At 28.6% G+C, this 26,834-nt stretch overlaps 1 protein-coding gene across 2 annotated transcripts in view; it reads right to left on the bottom strand.

Annotated features, from left to right (window-relative positions):
• LOC123292337 (serine/threonine-protein phosphatase 2A 56 kDa regulatory subunit alpha isoform) overlaps window positions 1-26,834 on the bottom strand; it is a 66,639-nt gene that overhangs the window by 36,319 nt on the left and 3,486 nt on the right. The gene's annotated exons all lie outside the window — the stretch shown is intronic.

Raw genomic sequence — 26,834 nt, 5'->3', positions numbered from 1 at the left:
AACGAATTTAATTATATAAAATTATAATAAAAATATTGTGGAATTATTAGAATTAGAAAATTAAAATTAAAATCATAAATTTTTCTGTATATGTATATCAGTCTAACAGAAAGCAACAAGTACTCATTGGTAAACACCAAAACTCGTTTTTTTAATAACAATTCACTATATTAATGGCAAGCCCGACACTCTGTAGTTGGTCTTACATCTCTTTAGTGATATTGTATTAATTAAAACTTTTTATTTGATTTAAACTCTTACCGATGGAGGTAAAGAAGAATCCAATCTACCAATATTTTTATACCCTGTATATGAAATATATCAGAGTATATTAAGTTTAGTCCCAAGTTTTTAACGCTTAAAAATATTAAAAGTTTATATAAGTTTATAAAATTTGTTTATTTATTAGTTATACCATTTTCTCAAAAACTATAAAAGATAGAGGGTTGAAAATTTGTAGATTGCTTCAAATAGTGAGTGGTTCCAGTTTCATGCTAAACCTATCCGATAATATTAAGGGGGTGAAAATATCAAATTTTTGGACGTTCGCTTATAGAAATTTTAGAAAAAATATCGAGTTTTAAGGAGAAAAATGGTTACCATTTTATCTTACATGATTCTTTTTTAAACTTATCTTAATTATAAAATAATAAGAACTTATATTCAACACTGTTCGTATAAAGTATTTCAACAATTAACCTAGTCAATTGTTAATTTTCACATGCTTTTATTAAGTGTTTCGTTGTGTATCGTTGTTATTTCCTATTTTCTTTTAACGTTAATTTATATATTTTTTGTGTGAATACCTTTCTTGATTAATTTATTTCTTTTCAAACTAAAGCTAATCAATTTTCGGTAACATTAAAGTCATCAACATAGTGACAGAATTCTTAATAGATTTTCGAAATACACTTAACGTATAAGAGGGTTTAGACCTAGTTTATTAAGACTCTGTTATTAATTTTTTTTAAACCAAAAAACTTATTGAAAAGGCTTTTCTCAAAATTTTCCGAATTGAATATCAAAATCCGGTAGATTTACCCAACTAATAAGTAGGTTATATTTATTGATATCAATAATATTTGCAATAGTTAGTAAAGCATATCATATCATAGCATTTTAAATACAGTAGAACCTCGATAAGTTAAAGTCCAAGGGAAACACAAAATATTTTAAGTTATAGAGGTTTTAAGTTATCAAGTGTCTATGTTAGGTAAAGGTTAATATAGAGGTATGTACATGTTTCTATGTACCCTAGTTAATATAGAGGTATGTACATGTTTCTATGTAGTTACCGAGGGCCTATACAGAGATTATTTATTTAAGTTATAGAGGTTGCGTATTTTAAGTTATAGAGGTTTTGGCCTCTGATGGGAAGGGAACATAGTATTTTTTGAAGTAACAGAGGTTTTAATGTTACCGAGGTTTAAGTTATCGAGGTTCTACTGTATTATTAAATAAATAAAAATAAAAAATTAAAATGTCTATTTATAAACAAATAATCACATATTTTATATTTATTATTATAATAAATAAGTAATGATAGATCAATTACAATATAACACATATCAACATAAATACAGTCAAAATTGTTTATAACGAACATTGTTGAAGAGACCAACAATTTTAGTCGTTATAATCGATAAAATATGTATCAGCAATATACCATGTGTGTTTGTACCATCTAGGCATATACATATCTGTAGTATGACAGAATACATCCGTTTAGTAATGCATCTAAGCGAGAGGAAAAAATCGAGAAAATCGCAAAAAAAATTTTGTTTTGGAATTTGATGAAACTCGCTGGGTGGGGTAATTTTAACCCAAAAAGTATAAAAATCAGTTTAATTTAATGATTGGATGCAGAATTTCTGAGATATCGCAATATTTGGATCGATTTTCATCCGTATCTCAAAAACTATTCGACCAGTCAACAAATGCACCCGATTTTTGTACTTTTTGGGTCAAAATTACCTTATATACTGAGTTTTATCGAAATTGGAAGTAACAAAAATTTTTCGATTTTTTGCAATTTTTTTAAGGGGTACCCCTTTGAAAAAATCGAGAAAATCGCAAAAAAATTTTTATTTTGGAATTTGATGAAACTCGGTGGATGGGGTTATTTTGACCCAAAAAGTATAAAAATCGGGTTAATTTAATGATTGGATGCCGAGTTTCTGAGATATCGCAATATTTGGATCGATTTTCGTCCATATCTCAAAAACTATTCGACCAGTCATCAAATGTACCCGATTTTTGAATTTTTTGGGTCGAAATTACCCTATATAATGAGTTTTATCGAAATTGGAGTTAACAAAAATTTTTCCATTTTTTGCAATTTTTTTAAGGGGTACCCCTTTGAAAAAATCGAGAAAATCGCAAAAAAATTTTTATTTTGGAATTTGATGAAACTCGGTGGATGGGGTAATTTTGACCCAAAAAGTATAAAAATCTGGTTAATTTAATGATTGGATGCCGAGTTTCTGAGATATCGCAATATTTGTATCGATTTTCGTCCGTATCTCAAAAACTATTCGACTAGTCATCAAATATACCCGATTTTTGTATTTTTTGGGTCAAAATTACCTTATATACTGAGTTTTATCAAAATTGAAGATAAAGAAAAATTTTCGATTTTTTGCAATTTTTGGTGTACCCCTTTGAAGAAATCGAGAAAATTGAAAAAAAAATTTTGTTTTGGAATTTGATGAAACTCGGTAGATGGGGTAATTTTGATCCAAAAAGTTTAAAAATCAGGTTATTTTAATGATTGGATCTATAGAAAGAATCATTTTCAAAAAATTAGAATTCCTCATCAAAAATTTAAAATTCATAAAATTATAGATATGATAATGATAGTCTTAGTTTTTAAAGGAGAAATTGCCCAGAAAAGCGGGCGAATATCTGCTAGTAATAAATAGATAAAAAATAAAGAATAGAAATATTCAAGATAAAATATATATTTACATTTTGTGTGAGATAAATAGATTATTACCGCACTTATTTTTATAATCATGCGCATTTTCAACCAATCAAATTAGCCAAATTACGGTCAAAATCTAAACTAATGACTGCAGGGTAAAATACAACGATTGATAATCATGTATAAGTTTGTCTGAGTAATAATATTAGCTTTCTTTCGAAATTAATTTTCATTAAATTTGATGATAATAATTAAGGATTTTTCTCGGATTTTCTTTATATCGCTCAATAATTAACAAACAATTAGGTATATATTAAAAGATAGATACAAAATAGAATGTAATATGTAAGACTATTAAATAAAATATATTAAAAAGTATTAAAAATAAATTAATAAAATAATATTATCGTTGTGTTTCCAGTTCAATTATTTATTAAACACTGATTAATTACACACATAAACATTAACTATAATATACTATTAACTATTATATACATTTACATTGGCAATACCTAGGGTTGCCAACTTTGCAAAAGGTAATTGATCTTTTTGCAAAAATAGTTGGGTGCGCCTTCATACACCCAACAATTTTTGCTTGAAGTATTTTTATCGATAAAACTTATTTAACCAGTTTCGAGTAAATGTCAACTTAAGAAAGACGCCCGACCTATATAGATTTACAAAATTTGGAAAATTAATAAATAAATATACAACAATACACATCATGTACAAATTTGAAGGCGATTAACATACAAACTAACCATACACTCCTGTGTGTGTGAAGCCCACTGTGGTACAGTATTAGACAAAAATTATACCTCATTTCATCACAAGTTCATATACTCTTACCGTGCATACAATTCAAAACTTTTTTACATTGTTGTAGCGAAGCGACATCAATGCCAGACAATGAATACATTTCGTACTTTTTTTCTATTCGTACCGTGTGTGAGTTTTATTGGGGGCGTTTCCATGGTAACGATACACTACTTTAATTATAGAATTGTATGAATGCATATATAATTGTATGGATTGCATATAAGACTTACATTTAAAATTTAATATTATTGTCTCACAAATTTAAATAAATAATTATGATAATTTACATTTTAAAAATAATATTTATGCAATTTGATTTCTTATTTTCACAATTTTTAATGCATTAAGTTTAATTAATTAGTGTTTTTCAATAATATTAATTTGGCATTTTCTATAACATTAACATATAAAGAATTGAAAATTAGTCATAACAGCCTCCTTTATCGCCAAAAATTTTCACTGGAAGCGCTGGCATCGATTTTATTGTCCCTACCATGACTACACACACAACGAATATGTGCGAAATGAGGAATAAATTCGAGTAGTCAGCCAGAACGCGAGAAAATCATTTGATCATGTCAAACCTAGTTATATCTAACACCATATTATTAAAAATAATATAAATAAGTATTATGATTATGATTATGATTAATCAATAAATAAATATTTTATCTTAAATATTTTATTTACTGTTTTATACATTACACATTATATTTTATATGGTGTTTAAATTAACGATAAGTAGAGACTCCGATGCCGCCAACATCCACAAATAAAAATTTTGAACGATTAACAACAGACTCAATTGTTAAAAATATTAATAACACAATTTCACGGAAAATAGCTGAAGCAAAAGTTTTATACCATGTGTGTTTGTACCATCTAGGCATATACATATCTGTAGTATGATAGAATACATCCGTTTAGTAATGTATCTAAGCGAGAGGTATAATATACATGTGTTGTAAGATTACAGATACGATACGACAGATCTTCTGTTGTATGCATGCAGAGAGTGGGAGTTTTGATGAACTTACTCGTTATCTATAACTAAAAAACTCCCACTCTCCAAGCGTCTTCCAACTAATGTTCAACACATCTATATAATACCTCTCGCTTAGATGCATTACTTAACGGATGTATTCTGTCATACTACAGATATGTATATGCCAAGATGGTACAAACACACATGGTATAAAAATTATTACGCGACACGAAATGATACCCAATTCTGTTATTGTGAAAATACTAATACGAACAGAAAAATAAGTGAAAACAAACAATTGACTGAGTTAATTGTTAAAATACCATGTACAGACAGTGTTGATGACGCAATTGTTTGTTTTTTACCTCACGTAAGTAAAGAAAGATAGCCATTCTTACACACAAATTAAAAAGAGTATCTTTCCTTAATTATTTGCAAGTTTTAAAGTAAAATATTTAAAATAAAAGTGATATTATACTTTTTATACATTTATATTAATTTTTTTAGTGTAGGCATCACATTCAAGTCAAAATAATATTTTTATAATTAATGAATGTATGTACATACAAATACATAATTTATGAATGAAAGTTTATACACAACTATACACTTACACTTGCACTTCACTTCACTTCATACCTGTACTTAGTTAAGGTAGTATACAGCAATATCGACGATCCCAGTTAACTACCTAGTTTTTTATTTATTCAAAAAATCATGGTTCCCATAATTTAAGAGAAAATAAATTTTTTAAGCAAAATGTTTAAGAGATATACTTAAAATTATGAAAAGCAAATGAAAACAAACAACTGACTGAGTTAATTGTTGAAATACCATGTACATGTCACACATACTTAACTGATAATCCCATATTAATACATACTATAAAATTTGCATCTAATGTGTGCCCTCGTGAGTAAACAGTGATGTTTACAAAATAATGTTTCAAACAAAAGTTGATTATTTTTTGATAAAGAATATTTTTTACTTTTAAACTTTTGTTCTATCTCTAACGGTTTACTAAATGGGTCTTACGGACCCAAAACCTAATTGACACAATATTGCTCATTTACAAACTCGACTTCACTTTTTTCGTCCTAAGCACACTATAAAAATTTCAGCTTGATATCTCTTCTGTTTTTTAGTTATCATGACGACAGACAGACCACGGACAGACAGACAACCGGAATTGGACTTATTAGGTGATTTTATGAACACCTATACCAAAATTTTGTTCGTAGTATCAATATTTTTAAGCGTTACAAACTTAGGACTAAACTTAGTATATCTTGGTATATTTCATTTTCATTTCATTGAGTCATTGAGTAAACTTCTCGTCTTGATACAGCTATTGCTTGCTACACTACCTTAACAGATTCATACAGTACACTAGAACACCCACATCGTACACTTCACTACTGACTACACTCCACAACTACATTTACAAATAAATAACCATCAAACTAACAAATTCATTTTTATATTTATAATATTCATATAATATTTATTCATACTATATTGAATTAAAACACAAACCATACCAAATATTATTATTAATAATTATGATATTCATATTTAGTGGTTATTATGGTTGCTGTTTACTCACTATAGACCAAGACCCAACGTGTATGTTGTACATTTTAAGGAAATATGCAAGGGCTGGATAATAATAGGGATTTCAATAAAACTTTATAAATACATTTTTTGAATAACAAAATTTCCACAAAATCACAACAAATTCCTAGGTCATCGGGATTTTTATTATTATTTTATCGTTCAAAGTTGGCTGAAAAAATGATGAATCATATAGGTTATCCTTTCCGATTGGATATTTCTATCAAAAGATCTAGAGAGTTTGATGAAAAACTATCTAAAATATTTAGACAATCTTTTAGTTTATAATAATACCATAAAAATATAAGGTTGTCGATGATATAAAAACAAAATTTTAATTTAATTATGAGTTCATCGAAGATCCATCATTTAATGAACAGAGATGACTATAATCAGAGTATTGATGATTGAAGAGAGATATCTATATTATCAAATTTATAAGCATCACTTGCACACAATATTTTTTTATATTTTTGTAGTTGCGTGATGTTGTAGAGCCAAAAATAATTCATTACTCGAGTACAAAGCATGTATTTGGTTTATATGTATATACCGTGCAATCATTTTCAGAATAATATAATAATAAATAATGAAATTATAAATTAATAATGAAAACAAATTAAACCAATTAAATCAATTTATAGTTTTTAAGTATCTTCCATATTTTTAAGTGATATCTACTACAATCTCCTGACTATCTATCATTGGTGTATTAATGAACAAATTCTTCATTTTTTTCGATACCCATATCTCCCAAATTATGCTTAAGATCGAAATTTGGTCAAGAGCCTTTTCTTTCTTTTTTTTCTCAGTTTATTCAGATAGTGAAAAGGTCTGCAATCAATTATAGAACACCTGGTATAAGGTGAAGACGTTGATGTAGATGGAATAAACATTTAAAATAGAATGATCAATGATATTCACATTTAACTGGATAATCATACTTGTCTAAAACATAATACATCGTATATATCTGTCTGTATGTGAACGTATTTAATATTTATGTTGATTGTTGGCTGAGATCTACAACGCCAGCTTACAGCTACAGCTACAATTTACAATAGTTTCAATAGCTTCATTAGCTTCACTAGCAAGCTAGTTAACATATTCAGTTCGAGTTGATAATGATGGTCTCATATTTCACAATAAACAAAATCAATTACTCATGACACTATTTTGTAAATATAATACAACCAATACTATACAATATATACACGGTGTTCAAAAAGTTCGAGACCCCCCCGTGAAATTTTAGAAAATAATTATTGAAAGCAAATAACGTTGTAGAATTTCGCTCATACAATCTAATGATGACCTAAAAGGTCAAGTCAATTTTTCAGTTCTTAAAAGAGATCCCACAGATTTTTGTAAATTAATGAAAAAGCAACATGGAGTGCTTCAGAACAAAAGTTCAATGCGAACAGTGACGTGAAAAGGTCCGATCGATAAATGTATTTATTATTATTACTACTAGTAATAATAATAAATAAGGTGGATAAACAAAGTAAAAAAATTCATTGAGTTGAAAAAATTGCATTCGTGTCTAGAACTCGAATAGCCTAATTGGTAGGGCGCTTGACATGAATCCAAGAAGTCCGGGTTCGAGTCCTGGTTCGAGTGTATTTTTTTCAATTCTCTTTAATTAAAATGTATTTAGTTTGTATAATACAAAGTTATGAAAACCATTCAGCAATTTTATTCTAATATTTTCATGGTGACAATCATTAAATCATTTAAGAAATTCATTTTAGTTTCGTAGTTTCATAGGAATTCATAATTTCGATTTAGTTCCACGCCAGAGAAATTTTCCGAGGTAAAATCTATCATTACGTTTTACATTGAATATAAAATAATTCTCTGTTGGTTTTCAGTGTGTTTCAATTATTTAGTATCGTATAGTACAATATTAGCATTACGATATGTATTATAATTCATAAAATTTACACATATTTCATAAATATTTTGTTTCTGCGTGAAAAACATTTTTAGAATTATAAATAATATTGTTAATGTATGCATGCATTGTAATGGAAGGCGTATTTCTAGTCTCTAGGCGTACTAAGGTCAAATTTTGTTTTTTATTTTTCAAATTAATAAAATAACAAGATTCATTTTATTTATTGTTTATTATGGTTTTTGTCTGCTAGGGGACATCCATAAATTACGTGAGCATTTTTAAATCGCTCAAAGAGGTTCTTTTAATGATACGCAATTTCTGCAACGGTCATTTTCTTCGTAAAGACATCAAAATTTATAAATAAAAATATATTACTCTATGCAAAAAACATTCTTAAAATTACAAAATACTGAAAAATTATATAATAATCCAAGCCCAGCGAAGCGGGCGGGGTATCAAACTAGTATGCTATAAAAAGAAAATATTAGATCTTTTCGTAAACTTGACCTTCATAAAACTCATAGATAGTTCTAAAACCGAACTTGTACGTTAAATGTAGATGATCTGCATTTCAAATAGCCGTGATAGTCAAGAAATATTTAAACAGGTTGTAATTTTTAGAACTGTATATACATTTTAATGTTATTCTTAACTTCACCTGTTAGCACTCACTTTTTATGTCCTCAGTACGCTGTCAAAATTTCAGCTCGATATCTTTTTCGTTTTTGAGTTATCGTGTTGACAGACGGACAACCGCAAATGGACTAATTAGATCATTTTATGAACACCTGTACCAAAATTTTGTTCGTAGCATCAATATTTTAAAGCGTTACAAACTTGGGACTAAACTTAGTATATCTTGTATTTTACATATATACATGGTATAAAAAGTGTCATTTAGTGGTTTCATTTAAACATCCTCTGTGGCAAACTGTATATACAGTTTAAAGAAATACCAGCTGTATTTAAAAGTTAGCATTAAAACTCGTTACACCTGTTAACAGTGTTACAATTAAAACCGTATGTGTATAAGAATGAGTATGAATAATAACTGTTCTATAATTAAAATTTTTATATCCATAAATATTCAATTTAAATTCCATACCAAAAGGTGCATCTAACCAACATTGGACACTATACACTTTAAAGATATTTATTTAATTAAATAATCAATTGGAAACTATTTTTATGAGCGATCCTTTTATACACAACTATTTATAAACAATAAATATAAACAGGTGCTGATCCAATGAATTGTTTAAATAGCCTGTATATAGTGATTTCAATATCTATGTATTTTTATCATTACAGGATCATTATTGAATTATAAATAATAATCAATCTTACCAATTTAATGAACGATTGGCTTTGTTTCTTATAGTGAAAAACTTGAATCTTACGAATTTTATTAACGATTTTCTTAAAGAAACTCACCTGAAACAAAAAAAAAATTATTTAATTGGACAAGGTCTAAAAAATCTGATCATGCATGCGCAATTTATGGAAATTTTAAGAATTGGAACAACTAGTGAAACCAAATAGAATGTGTTGATTAATCTGTCACATTACACATCCATACATGTCCTACATACATAACTGATATTACCATATAATACATACTATACAATTTGCCCTAATTTGCACCCTCGCGGGTAAACAGTGATGTTTATGAACATTTACGCGTGTAAAGTTTCTTACCATAAGGTGAATCATTTTCAGATGTAGGTACGTTCCATGACAGGTTTTATTCGGTAAACACTCTTAAATTTATTTCAAAAAATTTCATTTATTTCAAAGATGTTGATAAAAAAATATTATGTATCAAGAAAAATGACATTTTAATGTCTTTTTAACCACTATCTATATTTAATCAAAAAAACTTTCTTTCAATACTTTACTTTCTTTTATAACAATAATAATGCATTGCACTTTACAAAATTTTGATCTAAAAATAATGTTTTATAGACCAGAATTTAGTGCAAAAAATTGGCTACGATTCTGATTCTGATGCAAGTTACCCCAATTGTTGGAATTCTTTTCTTTCTAACAATAATTTTAATTTACTTTGATCATTTTGATTCACATTTACTTCGAATATTAACGATTCGAATTTATTTTCTTAAACACTTGAAACCATTTTATGGTCACTACATAGTTCGATTTGTAGTTAACTAACCAATAAATAACTGAAACAAAAGTTGCAGAATTTGATCGTAAAACATCATGTTCTGACATCAGATTGGAACTAGTTCTTCAGGTTACAAAGTTTGATGTCCCCATCAAACTTTTGTTTAAGTTATTTTTTGATTGGTTAATTACAAAACGAGCTGTTTGCCACTCTGTGTTTTAAACTAAAAATGTTTATTAAATGAATAATGGGTTATTTGATACTTGAACTCGGAAGCAACGATAGATGAGCTTTGCGACCTCAGAAACAGAATCATGACTCATTGTTCGGGCTAAATACCGGTCTATTACTATATCTCACCTTTTCAATATAAAAATATCATTCTTATATTGAAAGAAAAAAATATTGTCAAATACATATGCTAAAATATACACAAAAATCCTGACACCTTCCCTTTATGCTCTCTTGCTTCTTCGTTATTCCTCTACTTTCTACTCCAACAAATAACATATAAAATCGATTAACATAAATGTATGGAGATGAAATTGACAGCGAAAAAAGTTTTTATTTATATTAACAAATGAGAATCGAAACTGTTTAAAGACTCTGTCTTTTAGATTTTCCAAATTTCCACAGGCGCGCATTTTCTCTTTGAAAACTCGAAAAGAACTCAACAAATTCTTTTACTCGGGATTTGAATAAAACTAAGTTTATAGAGTAATTCTTACCAAAGAAAACAAAATTCGAGCCCATTTAGCGGTTAGTCGACTATTTTCTGTCTTATCATCGAAAATCCGAAATGAAACCCTAATTTTCGAGGTATTTTCAACCATTTCATAATAATTCCTGGTCAATCATACAAACATTTAAACACAAACAATAATTAATCATGTATATCTGTTAATTAAAGTTTCATAATCATTAAAAATGCATAATAACAATTTTAGAAGATGTTGTTTAACTTTTAAACAAACATGTGAAATAAATTACAAATAACAATTATAATAATTATAATTTAACAATTATAATAAATTAATAATGAAAAAAAAAATAATGAAATTATCTTACAATAGTTAAGTAAAAACTATTGAAAATTAATTTTTATTAGCGAATTTCCGAAGGAAATGAAGCTATAGCTTTTGTACTGTTGATGGAATTTTGAAAAAATTTCTTCGAATGTTCATTGATCCTACCTAATAGATGTCAAAAATGACCATCGTTAAAATTTATATATATATATATATATCATTTTTGACATCTATTAGGTAGAAGCAATGAACATTAGAAGAAATTTTTTCAAAATTCCATCAACAGTACAAAAGCAATAGGTTCATTTCCTTTGGAAATTCGCTAATAAAAATTAATATATGTATCAATCTATACATTAATGTGTCTGCCTCTCTTTAGTGCTCGCAATTTAAGTCCGATTTGAATGAAATTTAATATCAAGAAGCAAGAAGGGTTTTGGTAAATGAAAGGTTAAATTCGTTTATAAGAAAACCTTGGGGTTGTGTTGCAGTTTAAAAAAAATACTCTTGTGATTCTTTTCTCTAGACGTTTTGCTTTCTAAATAACAATTATTGCAAAACTTAAAATGCATTAACCTTCGATTTTAAGAAAAAAGTGTTATTTTTCAATCTCTGAGGGAATTCGCTTAGCTAACGCAGCTCCTGCGCCACTTTTTTTATGTGTGTAGTCGCCTACCTATGTTAAATGAATATGTAAATGTTCTCTATTTCACATACTTCGAACTATCAAATACAAGTTGCACTTTAGTGCACAATAAAAACAAGTGAAAACAAACAATTGACTGAGGTAATTGTTGAAATGCCATGTATAGACAGTGTTGATTACTCTGTCACATTACACATACATTGGTCACATTACATTTTGATATAGGAATTCATTAGTCCATTTCCGGTTGTCTGTCTGTCTGTCCGTCTGTCATCACGATAACTCAAATTGAAAAAAGATATCATGTTGAAATTTTTTTACAGCGTGTTAAAAAGTGAGGTCGATCATTTTGTAAACCATTAGAGATAGACCAAAAGTTTAAATGTGAGAAATGTTTCTTAAAAAAAAATAAACAACTCTTGTTTGAAACATTTTTTCGAAAACATCACTGTTTACCCGTGAGTGCGCAAATTAGGTTCGAATATTGTATAATGTGTATTATATGGGAATATCAGTCATGTGTGTGTGACATGTATGTAGGGCTGACTATCTCTCTTTACTTACATATTTATATATAGTATTTCAACAATTGGCTCAGTGAATTGTTTGTTTTCACTTGTTTATTCTAAAAACATTCGTTACAACTCTTGAAACATTCTGTATACATATTGTCTATTTCACGTACCTTGAATGACATAATTATATAGTGCATACTATAAATATTGTTTATATTTTGAATGACAGATTAATAATAACCTTGCGAAATGGAAAATATATACGATTGACAGACAATACTCATTCTACTACGATCGTCTAGGGCTGTACAATGACGTCTATCATCAGTTTTCTATTTTTAAACAAGCCTTATGTGGAAAATTTGTTACTATTTAGAAAATCCAAGTAATTTGAATCAAAAAATTATATACTGTCATTATTTAGAAAATTTGAAACTGAAGAATAAAAATTTTATTTACGACATATTTTGTTGCTGTGATATCTCTCTTCAACCATCATCACTCTAACTATAGTCTTCTCTGTTCATCATATAATGGATCTTTAATGAATTCATAATTAAATTTAAATTTTGTTTTTATATCATCGACAACCTTATATTTTGATGGTATAAACTACAAAATTGTCTAAATATTTTAGATAGTTTTTTATCACACTCTCTAGATCTTTTGATATAGAAATATCCAATTGAAAAGTATAACCTATATGATTCATTATTTTTTCAGCCAACTTTGAACGATAAAATAATAATAAAAATCCCGATGACCTAGAAATTTTTTGTGATTTTGGAAAAAATGTATTTCTAAACTTTTATTGAAATCCCTAGTATTATTAAATCCTTGCATATCTCCTTAAGGATGTATGAGCATGACAATAATGTTTGATTTAAAGGCTCAAAATTTGTTTGTAGGTAGTCTTTTACTCAAAGAATATGTGGTTAAAATTTCAGCTTAGGTAACCGTGCAAATTTTTAAGAAAAATGTCATTAAAAATCGATATAAAATACATTGGCTCTTCTGGAGGAATCTGAAAAAACGACATATTTTGGAAGTTTTTGATAATTTTCATTTGGAATGAATGAAAACAAATTTAAAAAAAACTTTTTAATAGAAAGTAAACATATTAGCAATGAATTAGAAAAGAAAAAAACTAAGTGTCACCGTCCATATAAGGGATGTAAGAGCAGGGTAGATTAAGGGTTGAAATTATTTTTATCTTATTTTCAACTTTGATGATGAATTTTGTTATAACTTCATGAATGTAGACGAAAAATAAGAATAAAATTTTTCGATATGTGTCTTGGTTTTCGAAATATCGAAAGCTAAATAATTAAACAAAATTTTCAATTTTCGATATTTTGAAAATTAAGCCAGATATCGAAAAATTTTATTCTTACTTTTCGTCTTATATCGTCAAGTAATAATATAAATTTATCATCAAAATTGTAAATATCTATTTTTAAATTTGTGCCCCCACTACCATGCTCATACATCTTTAATCGTTGATGCGGGACGATGGTGCGAATATGAGTGCTTACTTATCGACCAACAGTAATGATTATATACAGCAAGAATACTCTACGAGTATTGATCGGTTATAACATGCAATTATTTTTAAAAAAAGAGTTCAAACTAGTTGAAATATACTATAAAAATATATATGAGCTTACACGTTTTTACATGATTCGATATTTATATTGTGAGTGATTGTGATTGTGATTGTGAAGGAAGACACAAATTCAAGGTCAACAATAAGACAATTTTAACATAAAATTATTTAATTTCAAAATTACTATAAATATGTTATTTTAAATATATTTTATATTCATACAAATGTAAATCATCACATAACCTTCATGTCACGTTACCATAACGTTGCATCTATTTAGTTTTGACATATTAACACATTAAGTGACACTGTGATTTCAAACACATCCATGTGGAACTAATCTATCATCTTAAAATTGCATAAAAAGTTATCCCCCCCACATCCACACTCTCGCGGATTATATTCACCTAAAACTCTCGCCTAAAAGTTAGCCAAGGAAGTGAAGCACCAGGTATCTCAAACACCACAAGTATCAGCTACACATTCATCACAGAAACACCACAAGAATCAGAAAAATTTATCGGAAGTTTTTAAATTTTATAAATTCCACTTGTTCATCAATTTTAATTTAACTTTCAAATTTTGTATCAAGTCTAGATTTACATTTTTATGGGTAATAAGGCCAACTCGATATCAGAATTATCCCTTATTTAAACAATTTAGGGTCCTCTAATGTGCAGGACTGGGACCTACCAGGTCATGGTTACTATACTTACCATGCTATAGTTCATCACAAAACAAATTTCTAGCCTTACAAGGAATACCGTTACCTGGAGAGTTCACTAGCTCCCAGTCTAATACAGAATTTAAAAATAAATAATGCATTTCCATCAAATTATGATGGATTTCACGCTTAGCTTTTTAAGGAATAAAACTTTAACGGGAATTATTTTATGATTTTTCTTTTAACTAAATGATAAGGGTATCAAAAATAAGAAATCATTCTAGAGTGTCTAAAAATCATAGAATAATTGATTTGAAAATAAAATTTTCAATAAAACGATTTATAAATAAGTGAATTTTTTTAGTATTTTTATCTATAATAGAAAAAGATATTGACAATAAAATATTTACTATTATGACTACAAAACAATCTAAATGTTTTATGATCCGACGTCAAGAATTAGAGCAGGAGGACATAATATAAATTTGGTGTCCATTTTCTCCACAACTATAAAAGATAGAGAGTTGAAAATTCGAAGGTAGCTTCAATTAGTGGTAATGTAAAAAATTCTCGAAAAGAAAAGAAAATTTCAAGAAACTTATCGGAAATCAAAGCAAATGGTGGTCGAATGGACGCCATAATTGTGTTTGTTTTTTAAACTTTTCTAATTTATTAAAAATAATGTACAACACTGACATTCAACACATTCTATACAGAGTATTTCAACAACTAACTCAGTCAATGGTTTGTTTTCACATGTTTTTCAGTAATTTTATTTTGACTACTATACCATTTACATATAAACGATTGAAAATTAGTCATATTTTAAATAAAACGATGTACACTGATGCAAGAAATTACATGAAAATAAATAACATTGACAAATTCTGACTCTTTCTGAAAATAATCTATAATTTCTTAAAATTAAAGCTTCCTAAAGCTTCTTAATATAAAAATCCCATTATTTTTCGTACTTAAGTGGATTGAAGTCCCTTATAGTTTGTGAATAGAAATAAAATATAAAAGTAAAACTAGCTTGATACCCGCCCGTTTCACTGGCCTTAACGTTCCATAACACTTGAAGGAATTGTTTTACGCAGCTAAAAGATATGCACAGTTTTCGATTTTATAAATCGTAAAGTAAGTCATAATTCATTGAGTATATCAGAAAAGGGTAGCCATGAATTGTGACATTTACTATTTCAAAATTTTTACAGAAATCTTTAATTTATGGTTCAAAATGATGATCACAGATGGAGTAGAGTTATGATCATCATTTTGAACCATAAATTAAAGATTTCTGTAAAAATTTAAAATAGTAAATGTCAGATTAAATTTTTTTTATTTTTTAGTATCTGTATCTTTTTTTATTTATAGCTCATGTGTTATTCTGTTGTATGAGCTATGTTGCTGTACAGTTTTATTAAAACGCTAGTTTAATTCGCTAGTTTTTGAGTGAAAGCGTAACAAACAAAACACAAACATTCTTACTTTCACATTTATAATATATAGGGATTTGATACAATGACCATCTGGATGTAATAAAAGTAAAAGAACTTGATATGAAATCATTTTTTCTTCAACGTCTATCAATACATAAAAATGATTTTATGACTGTTGTTACATAAGTCATATAGATAGACATAAATATGTACACTACTGACTGACTGAGTGACTTACTGATATTCTGTATTTATCTTAAAACAATCGGAAGTGGGTTAATTCTTAAAAAACATATTTGATTTATTGTTTAAATCATATTTTTATAAATAAATTTATAATCCTTTACACATTTTACTTTGTATATAAAAATATATCAATCAAAATATTATTTATATTTCAAGGTCAAACTTATATCTATTCATCCATGTAAAGTATGTTTTTTTTATACCATGCATATATGTAATATGCAAGGTATACTAAGTTTAGTCCCAAGTTTGTTGCTAAGCAAAAAATATTGATGCTAAGCAAAAAATTTTCGTATAGGTGTTCATAAAATCACCTATTTAGTTCATTTCCAGTTGTCTGTCTGTCTGTCGTCTGTCCATATGTCTGTCCGTCTGTCATCACGATTACTCAAAAACGAAAAGAGGTATCAAGCTGAAATTTTTATAGCGTGCTTAGGACGTAAAAAGTGAGGGTCTTGGGTCCGTAGGACCTATCTTTTAAACCGCTAGAGATAAAAATCTACCATTTGATGAACAGAGACGACTACAGTTAGAGTATTGATGATTGAAGAGAGATATCTATATTATCAAATTTATAAGCATCACTTGCACACAATATATTATATATTTTTGTAGTTGCGTGGTATTGTAAAGCTAAAAATATCATGTTATTTGACTACAAAGCATGTATTTGGTTTATATGTATGTACCGTGCAATAAACCAAAACTTGTTGGAAACAAACACTTTAAAAGAAATCGTTGAAGATTGCAAATAAATTTATTAAAATATACAGTGATAATATTTTCGTTTTATTTACTTATTTTTATTAAAATTTTCCACCAAAAATTGCAAAAAGCAAATCATTGTATGGCAAGTAAATTCGTACTTTTTACGAGCGATAAATTTTTGTTTAGCTTGTTCCTTCCTCTTGATATTTTCGTATTTCCATTTTCTCATAAATTGATATAATGGTGTCAGGTGCTGTGGGTTTAGCAACTTGCTTGCAAACACATTCACATATCATTGGATTTGATATTGTTGTACTGATAGTGTTTAGTGTTCTTGTGTCTGCATACATCTATGTTTAGTAATGTTAGTAGATTTAGTTTGTTTACTATCAAAATAGCATTGTAAACTAGCGTGGCGTGGCGTTAATAGAAATATGCCAAAAGATGTATGTTGCAGATGTTTTTATTGTTTTTGTTTAGACTAACAGGTGTAATATTTATACCATGTATACTCAATGTCAAAAAAAATACTCGTTTTAAAACATTCTAAGTGTTACTATTATAACATAACATATGATGAGTACGCTTAGAATGTTTTAACTGTGGCATTTTTTTTGACAGTGAGTATATATGTGAAATATACATAGTATATTAAGTTTAGTCCCAAGTTTGTAACGCTTAAAAATAGTGATGCTAGGAAAAAAAATTTGATTAGGTGTTCATAGAATCATCTAATTAGTCCATTTAGAGATAATAGCAGCTACAATATAGGAATTGTTATCGTAAGAATAAAATTCTCTCAGTGTATATTTTGACTGAAAAATCGAAAAAATTTAGGATATCTTTTATAATTAACGGACCAACAAAATTTTGAATTTTGTAATTCTCAAGGAGGCTATTATTCTTAACATTCACTCAAAATTATATTTTATAAGTGGGTTTACGAACATTCTACTTTAAAGAGGGTCTACTGTAGTATTTTATAATATTGATTTATGAAAATACATTGTTGTTTTTGGCAAATTGTATTCGAATCGATAATACTAGTCCAACAACCTCAGACTTAAGTGCTATCATAATGTTTTGTATGCATTACATTCAATTGTACTTCTTACCATAAACACAGGGGCGGAATTATCAAAAGTTTTACATATTACGGAGGGGAGAGGGGAGTAAAAATATCAGAATTGCATATAAACTACAATATATACTATATTATAAATAATTTTGATGGCAGTAAGTTAGTTTATGGTATCTTGGCCTCATGGATACGCTACTGTTTATACGTAGAGTATATATTTGGCTATTTACCATTTATAAAGGAAAAATTCAATTTAAAATTTATAACTTTTGATAAGTTACACAAAATACAAAAATTTGATTATATAGTTCTTTCAACAGTGGCTATAATTCAACGCATGTACATACAGAGTGATTCTTGAATAGTCAAGGTGGTAACGAAATCGCAAAACCTCGTTAAGAAATTGAATTTTTATGCTTTCTGAGTTCAAATTACCCTAGATGATGATCTTAATCACTATTAACTAAATGGTTCTGGTCTTTAGTAACTTCTGATTTCTGATTTCTGAGTTTTTTCGACTTTTTCGATTTGTTGGGTTATGTTTTGCTATCTCTCATAGTTTTTTTTATATCCAACCAAATTTTTTGCTTCTGGATAGCAAGTGCCATCCAAATCAGAGTTTCGACCAAATTTTTCGTGCTAAATATACGTCTATACATACTTACGTACATATGTACTGTATTGTTTATAAATTTTGTAGACCAATGTAAACAGATTAGTGTTTACATTGTGTTTTTTATTTTGTTACGATCATATTCTGCTGATATAATAAATTTTTTTCTAAATATTGTAATATATTCATTAAACTGATACTGATAAGAGTTTTATAATAAAAATAGATGAGATTGTACTCTACTTGTTCTGTTGTACAGTCTATTTCATATAACTTGGAATTATTTATGAGAATACAAGGATAACATAACCTACGTACACTAAACACTACAGGACTACAACTTTTTATATTCTTTATTCAAAATATAAATATTTGCATATATTTTCTATAACATACAAAAGTTATTTAACTTAATTTTAAAAAACCTTTTGTCAAGGATTCTTATATTTTATCCGGTTCAAACGAATTAGGTTAGGTTTTTGAAGGTTGAAAGTAAATTTATCAATTTCTACCGTAATCAATACGGTTTTCGAAAAATGTTAACTGTTTTATTTATTTTTTTTGAAGTGCGCGAGTTTCGTTTCAATGACAACGATACACTACTTTAATTATAGAATTGTATGAATGCATATTTAATTGTATGGATTGCAATTATGACTTACATTGAAAATGTAATATTATTGTCTCACAAATTTAAATAATTATGATAATTTACATTTGAAAAATAATATTTGTGCAATTTGATTTCTTATTTTCACAATTTTTAATGCATTAAGTTTAATTAATAATAATTTTAATTTGACATTTTCTATAACATTAACATGTGAAGAACTGCAAATTAGTCATAACAGCGTCCTTTATTTTTCACTGAAAGCGCTGGCATCAATTTTATTGTTCCTACCATGACTATGCACACAACGAATTGCTTATGTAATAATCATAATTATATTAATAAGAGGTAACCAGATTAAATCAATTCGATTCGTGAAAATTGAATGGGAAACTGTTGAGATGGTGTAGAATTTACTTACTTCACTATTTTTCCTTTTTCTAGATAGAAAATTTACCAATTCCAATTTACATGAAATAAATTTTTAATAAATGTTTATTTAGTGTTGGACGAATTTGAACTTAATATTTATAATTTCCTCAAATAAAAATTTTTGATTTATTTTTTTGTTATAAATATTTCACAATTTTTGAAATTTATTTGTGTGTGATACAAATACATGAAGTTTCTTAAATGATGAAGGTGGAAGAATTATTGCTATAAATATACACCAATCATATGGTAAAGTGCTTAGAGGTGTGCACAGCGATAAAAACGTTTTAAGTATGTTCTCTACCGCATCGAAAACTCGAAAAATAGTTTGGATTGAGAATTTTTCGGCTCAATCACAACAATAACAACAACTGACTGAGTTAATTGTTGAAATAACATGTATAGACAGTGTTGATACTGAATCGTTTGTTTTTTTACGTCATGTAAGTAAGGAGAGATAACCAGCCATACCATACATGTCTCACACACATGATTGGTAAAGTTCGAACCTATTTTAATTCGCGCCTTCACGAGTTAACAGTGATGTTTTCGACAAAATGTTTCAAACAAAAGTTGTTTATTTTTTTATAAGGAACATTTCGTACATCTAAACTTTTGTTTTATCTCTAACGGTTTACGAAATGGGTTCTACGATCTGACATTTTACGTCCTGAGCATGCTGTAAAAATTTCAACTTAAACAGCGGACAGACAGCGTAAAGACTTTTAAAGTATACATAATTTCACTTAAATTTTTTACAAACTGTCTGTGTAAAATGTTAATCCATGTTTTTAAATTATCTTACAAATTACAGTCGATTCCAAATTAAGGTGTGTCACTGACACCCACTCTTAAATTGAATTTGATATTGTATTCAAATGTGGTGTAACTTGTATTTAACTGTTCTAACTTTTAACTTCTTTTAAAACAAAAAAACACAATTACTAAGATCAAAAGTTGTATTAAATTGAATTTTTAGTATATTGTTACGACAATTCTTTTATAAAAACTTACTATAATGAATAAGCCGGGAAAAAGTTTCGAAAGTGGGGACGAACAGCACCGATTTGAATGAAACTATTGGTAACGTGTTTATAGGACCCATAGGAACATTCAGCCAATTTCAAGCCAGAAGAAGGCAAAGATCTCCTGCGGGGTGTATATTAAGCTCAAATTTTTTTTGAAATGCTTATTTTGGCTTATAATTGTTATATAGTAGGTATTTTTGGTCGCGGTAAATACGAATTCGATGTCAGATTATACTAATTCTGTATTCCAAAAATCATGCTCATTTTTACTCGAAATTCCAGTTTTTGGCACAAAATGAAATTTCGGGTTAAAAATGGCACGATTTTTGAATACGTGAAAGAATTCGTGTAGGCTGCATCGGATTCGTATTCAGCGACCAAAAATACTTACTACATCTTCCGCTAGGGTCCTATGCCCATTTCTGACTAGATTAAGTTGGTTGTATGTTTTTTTGGGATCTTATAAACACGTTACAAAATGTTTCATTAAAATCGGTGCTTTTTCTCAACTTTTCCTATGCATCCCGGCTTATTAGTTGTACTATATCTTTATTAGTTGTACTATACCATGTGTGTTTGTACCATTTAGGCATATACATATCTGTAGTATGACAGAATACATCCGTTTAGTAATGCTTCTAAGCGAGAGGTATTATATGTATGTGTTGTAAGACTACAGATACGATACGACAGATCTTCTGTTGTATGCATTCAGAGAGTGGGAGTTTTGATGAACTTTTCGAAAATCTGTTGAGGAATTTTATAACGCCATTTTCATTCCTTCCTTCTGTTTTGAAATTATTTTGTTCAATAAAATAGTTTGAAATTCATAATTAATCTCTCTCTGAATTCGATAAATTTTATAATGCGTGCTCGTATGTTGTGTAGTGTCAGCCAGTCCCAAATCAATGGTATTTGCTGTTTATAAATATAAATACAATATATATAGAGAATGTAATGTATGTACTATGTTTTGATGCCAAAATTTCTTTTTTTTTCTTTACATATTTTATTAATTTCCACTTATTTGACATTCTATTACATCTAATTAACATAAAAATACTAATTATAAGTCTAAATACGTTACACCAATGTCAAATAGTTTGCATTGTCTATTTTATTTGAAAATAAACATTTTAATCTCCGAACTAAAAAAATGAGGTGTTATAAGTTTGAACCGCTATGTGTGTGTGTTTGTCTGTCTGTGGAATCGTAGTGCCTAAACGGAACCGATTTTGATATATTTTAATTTAGTTTGAAAGGCAAGTTAATGGAGAGTGTTTTTAACTATGTTTCAAGTGCGAGTTTAGAGTTCAGTACCCGAAAAAACAAAAAATTGGCGATGATCTTCAAAATCGGATCAGTTTGGAAAAGGCGACAAATGCGATTTATTCCTTGTAAACTGATTTTTGGAAACTTTGCTATAAAATGTTCTCAATCGAGTCAGTTCGACCGTTTAGGGGCTACGATGCTACTGAGAAACACACAGACACACAGATAAACACCTTAAACTTACAACACTCTTTCTTAAATCAATATTATTATGGTCAAGGACATCAGATGAGATGAAAAGGATACTTAGAGACCTATCATTTTTTGGGACTAATTTTTGGAAATATTTTAATTGTAATTGAAATATTTGAGTTGACTTTGTTCTTTTGAATTACTGTTTTGATTTACCTAATTATTTTACCATTTCACTTTTTGAAATGAATTGAACCAGGTTTATTTGACCATTCATTTCCATAGTACTAATTATTTATATGTCATGCCTTTTCCAAACTGAATCGATTTTGAAGATCATCGCTGTAACTTTTGTTTGAGTTATTTTTTGATTGGCTAATTACAGAACTAGCTATTATCCATAATAGTTTAAAATGGGGCCATTCTGTATTAAATTTTGATCAATATTTCAAATTAATTGACTAATTTGTGAAATAAAATAAAATTTTGTTTGTGACACAGAGATATTTTGTGCCGTCATTAAAGTTCAAAAACAATTAATTTTATTTAGTATATACAATTTCGTATAATTTTGATAAACTGCCCATGTAATTATACTAAATTTGATTACTTTTTTGTCGGATTATAATAAATTTTAATTAAAATTCTTTTTGAGTATCATAAAAATGTTCATTTCAAAAAATTGGACATTGGTAGGATAAAACTCCTGAGAAGTTATTAATGGTCCTAATCCCGTTAAGGGAAAGTATATCCTATATACCTTTCTTTATATATATTCCAAAGGTCCCTTAAAAAAATTGCAAAAAATCGAAAAATTTTTGCTATCTCCAATTTCGATAAAACTCAGTATATAAGGTAATTTTGACCCAAAAAATACAAAAATCGGGTGCATTTGTTGACTGGCTGAATAGTTTTTGAAATAAGAGCTAAAATTGACCCAAATTTTGCGATATCTCAGAAACTCAGCATCCAATCATTAAATTAACCCGATTTTTATACTTTTTGGATCAAAAATACCCCATCCACCGACTTTCATCAAATTCCAAAACAAAATGTTTTTTTTCGATTTTCTCGATTTTTTCAAAGGGGTACCCCTTAAAAAAATTGCAAAAAATCGAAAAATTTTTGTTCTCTCCAATTTCGATAAAACTCAGTATATAGGGTAATTTTGACCCAAAAAGTACAAAAATCGGGTGCATTTGTTGACTGGTCGAATAGTTTTGGAGATATGGACAAAAATCGATCCACATATTGCGATATCTCAGAAACTGCGCATCCAATCTTTAAATTAACCTGATTTTTATACTTTTTGGTTCAAAATTACCCCATCCACCGAGTTTCATCAAATTCCAAAACAAAATTTTTTTTTCGATTTTCTCGATTTTTTCAAAGGGGTACCCCTTAAAAAAATTGCAAAAAATCGAAAAATTATTTTTCGCTCCAATTTCGATAAAACTCAGTTAATAAGGTAATTTTGACCCAAAAAGTACAAAAATCGGTTCCATTTGTTGACTGGTCGGATAGTTTTTGAGATACGGACTAAAATCGATCCAAACATTGCGATATCTCAGAAACTTTTTAAAATCGGTTAAGTAGTTAATTCAAAAATGACGAATGCCGGGTTTGGCTGCTAGTTAAAATATAAAATAAAACAAGTGAAAACAAACAATTGACTGAGTTAATTATTGAAATACCACGTATACACTGTGTTGATTACACTGTCACATTACACATACATACATGTCACACACACATAACTGATATTACCATATAATACATACTATACAATTTGCGCCAAATTTGCGCCCTCGCGGGTAAACGCGGTGATGTTGTTTAATTTTTTACTTGGGACAGAAAAAAATTTTCGAAAATCCTCTTAAATTTTACATTCACATCTGCTTGAAGCAATCATTGTTAAACAATCAAATACATTTTAAATTTATTGATCGTTTCCTGTAAATTCATTCTAAGTTCCACAAAAGGTAAGATATTTAAATTATTGAAGTAGAAACCATTATTATTTTATTCGATAGAATCGCAACATCGCGTTGCCGCTAAGTTCTCCGAAGATGTTTATATAAAGTAATATTTCGTGTTAGAAAACTAGCAGACGGAAATCATTTTGAAAATATTCTTGTGAATTGAAAATATTTTAAACAGATGTGCGTTTTATAATATGTGTATCATTTTACAGGATGTGTTATGTAAAAGAAGGCTTATGCAACGACTGCACTTTTAATTGAAATTAAGACATTTTTTTCCTATTCCAAAATTTTTCTTTAGCTAGGAAAAATTATATAAGTAACGTTTTTTCGAAGTTCATTCGATTTAGACAGTCAAACCTGGTCGAATAAGACCTGGATAAGCAAGAAAACTCTATTTATAGAGAAATAATTGTCAAATCCCGCTATTTTAATCCTCTTAAATCTTTTTAGATAAAAACAGGAACCTTTTTAAGACAGTCGTTTTGCTTTTAGGTGAAAAATCTATATACATATACTTCTAAGTGTTGAGCCTAAATGGCCGAGCGGTCTAAGGCGTTTGTCTTTGTCTGTTTGTCCATTTAGACTGAGGTTGCGGGTTCGAATCCAGGCAGCGGCAGTGTGAACAATTTATAATTAATGGGAGTGCAGTATTGATCACATTGTCGTCGTTTGGATAAGAACGAAGTAACCGATTCCACCCACATCAAAATGTAATTGTAAATATGTTTGTAATTAAATAAATAAAGATTAACAAATAATGATGTTGGTGGCCTCTGTTATAGGCGTATATGTCAGAGAAACTAAGGTTAAACCCCATTATTATAATTATTATTATATACTTTTAGGTGTGTAAAACAATCCCTATAATTATTTCGAGTCTTATGGAAGGGGGATAAGTGAGATCAATGGAGATGAAGGATATAACAAATTCAAGATTGGTGAATACAGACGAAAAATAAGAATAAAATTTTTCAATATCTGCCTTAGTTTTCGAAATATCGAAAGCTAAATAATTAAACAAAATGTTCAATTTTCGATATTTTGAAAATTACTCTAGATATCGAAAATTTTTATTCGATATCTTGGTTTGGCGAAAAACCAACTTAATAATTTTCCTCTCTAACGATTTTGATTTGATTTGATTAATTATATATGTACTAAAGAAACTTTTCTGAGCATATCAAGATTTTAAAGTGGATTTATTTGGAAAATTAAGTATTATCAGTTTCAAAATTTAAACCATAAATAATTCATTTTCATGTATGTATTCATATACTTATAGTAGGAATTAGTAAAGATCAACTCGTTTACTAGTTACTAACGTATAACACATCTAGCGTTTGCTAGACTAGAAGCTGGATGGTGGGTGCTGGGTTAATCAAAGAATAAAGAAGTGCCACTAGCTGGTGGTATCAAGCCTAAAGTATACAACCTTGTTAGTTTATGCATGAACTTCAAACTAAACTCTTATTATTGTAATTATCAACAGTTTATACTTTATACTTATATTGCATTGCATTGCATTGCATTGCATTGCATACAATGAATGTACAGAGTGTTCAACATGCACAAATCCTATCTTATAAAGTTCAAAAAGTAAAACCCTGACGGCTACAAAATCGCCGACGAGGCGATTTTGATGATTCACACGTCAATTGATTTGTCTTAACCATGAAGGTTATAAAGAAGGAGAACGATCGCTACGTGTTAAAGCATTAGCGCGTCTGTCCTTGAAAATTTGTATAATTTATAGTTCATTTTTCAGTCACCAGCAGCGCTGTCATCAAGAAGTAGTATCTGCGAAGTTAGCTGTTTATGAGTACAAGTAGATGAAGTTAGTTGCATAATGTACAAATTGACATATCATTTCAAATTAGCGCACAACAGCCCGCTTTTATTGACACTACTTAGCGGTCGCAGCGCCTCACTTATTTTATCCATATTTCGGGGACAATATTTTCTATAGCGATTGTTCTCCTTCTTATAACCTTCATGGTCTTAACCTTGCGAGTGCAACTAAAGACATTACAGTAATAAAAATTCAATATGGCGACACACAAACGCCATATTGTGAAAATGTGTATTGTTATGTGGCACACAAGAGACACCAAACGCAAGCCCGATTTTAATGATTCAGACTTGAATCGATTTGTCTTAACCTTGCGAGTACTACTGAAGATATGGCGGTAATGAAAATTCAATATGGCGACCACTGGACGCCTATATGTGTAGAAAATGTGCATGTTTGTTTGTGCACATATACGTGCAATAGAGACCACACGCAAAGGCCGAGATGTCGATGATTTTTACGTCAATCGATTTGTTTTAACCTTGCGAGCGCTACTGAAGATATGACAATAATAAAAATTCAATATGGCGTATGGTGATCGCAATTATGTC

This window comes from Chrysoperla carnea, chromosome 2, assembly GCF_905475395.1.
Source record: "Chrysoperla carnea chromosome 2, inChrCarn1.1, whole genome shotgun sequence".
Lineage (NCBI taxonomy): Eukaryota > Metazoa > Arthropoda > Insecta > Neuroptera > Chrysopidae > Chrysoperla > Chrysoperla carnea.
The sequence above is the reverse complement of the archived record's forward strand: the minus strand, read 5'-3'. Positions and strand labels throughout refer to the sequence as shown.